The sequence below is a fragment of the Humulus lupulus genome, chromosome X (genome assembly GCF_963169125.1).
Source record: "Humulus lupulus chromosome X, drHumLupu1.1, whole genome shotgun sequence".
NCBI lineage: Eukaryota > Viridiplantae > Streptophyta > Magnoliopsida > Rosales > Cannabaceae > Humulus > Humulus lupulus.
In genome coordinates, this window is record NC_084802.1 from 75,364,498 (window position 1) to 75,366,482 (window position 1,985).

A 1,985-nucleotide genomic window follows, 5' to 3' on the forward strand; every position below is an offset into this window, starting at 1 on the left:
TGCCTCTTTCAAAATTTCTCTTTTTTTTTATCCTTGTCCCATGCAAGTTTTGTAGAGAGTGTGAGGCGCTTTCGCTTAAGAAGTCATCTTCGCACTTCTAAACGTCCTCCTTCACATATCCAAGGATATCCCAAGCATACCCAAGGATTTGTATTCGCACATCCAAAGGCTCTCCCTCGCATACCCAAGGACCCGCTTACGCACATCTAGGTATGCTTCTCTTTGCTGATGTCCCATGTGTGCTTTTCTTTGCTTTTATGTGAGGGTAGGGGTCGTACGTTTGTGTTTATCTTTTCCTTAGGAATTCTCTATTCCCATGGTGTGCTAGGTGTGTTGTTAGGAACGAGTTTCCTAATACGCAGTGGAATGGTGGTGGGGTTTGGCCCAGTGTACAACAAAAATTTTGTAACATATTTAAACTACCTTAAAATATGCAGATCCATTAATATACATACATGAATCATAAGCAAGTTAAGGATAGAATTCATACCTCTTGAAGCCTATCAAGTGTCATTGCTATCTTTTCATATTTAGAACGATCTTCCTATCCAAGCCGCTCCCACGTACTCATACTAAGATCTTCCAAAGCGTTCTCTACACCTCAAGAAGTGTGTGGGCACTTAGAGAATGATGGATAGTTTATTTTTTATTCTACTTGATGTACTCAACACATGAGATCAAGAGAATAGGCCTAAGAACTGGTTCTTTATTTTTTTTAGCGAGAGAAAACTATCGTTCTATTTTTCACAAAGCGAATGTTCTGAGTTGTCTCTTATCACTGAATATTTTCTGATTAGTCATACTTAAAAGAAAATATTCAAATTTTAAAAAATAAATCTGTAACCAACTTACAATTTACTTTTTAATTAATTAATTATTCTATTAATGAAAAAATCCAAAAAAAAAAACTATTTTTTGAATTATTCATTAATTAATTACTTAAATAAATAAAAATGAAAATACTAACCCTGAAAATAGCCCTACACGCCACACACAGTCCATGGACTGTGTATGCACATGTAGCATCCCTATTTTTAGGGATGTTGGTTTTTCAATTTTTATTTAATTATTTATTCAAATTACTTTGTCAGATAAGATCTAACAACTTGATAACTAATTCAAATTTAAATTAATTATCAAATATAATTAATTATTTGAATAAATATTAATCTTTTAAATTCAAATCCAATTTGAACTTATCAAATTATTATCTCCCACTCAAATAAAGATATTTAATTAATTCTACCAATTAATTAAATCCAATATTTTCGAAAATAAATATTTAATTTATTATAATTTCGAAAATTATAATTAATTAATTATTTAATTAAATTTTGAAATTAATTTAATTATATAATATAATTTCGAAAATTATACAATAATTAAATATTAATTAATTTTGTTAAATACAACTAATTTGTAATTAATTAATTAATCACTATTATCATATAATTGCTTATTTGGCCTGAAGAACAAATTTTTTCTCAAATAAGTCTTTAAACTATTTTTTCCTTCATATTAACTCTTACCTTGAATAGTGTTGATAGAGTCGCTACGGGAACCTATGGACCTATAATTCCAAGCTCCAATAAATTTGAGATTATTAATTAAACTCTTTAATTAAATAATCTTAATTTATTAATCTCATGATTATTTCACTATAAATATGAGACTGCACTCTTGTAATTATAGACATTTCATTTACTGAGTACTTTATAATTATAAAGTGTCCATTGATGTAATCATTGCATACAACTTGACCCTCTAATAATGGTTCATAATTAATCGGGAATAAAATTACCGTTTTACCCTTTTAATTATCTCTTGTTTCCTTAAGTACCATTGACTTTATTAGTGAAGGTTAATTCATAACTAAATTATGAATTTGAGCTCAATAACCTTTCAGTCCCAAAAGTCAACCCTTAAGAGAACCATCATTCAATCTCTTGCGAGAAGGCATAGATTCCATATTTGTATACTATGTC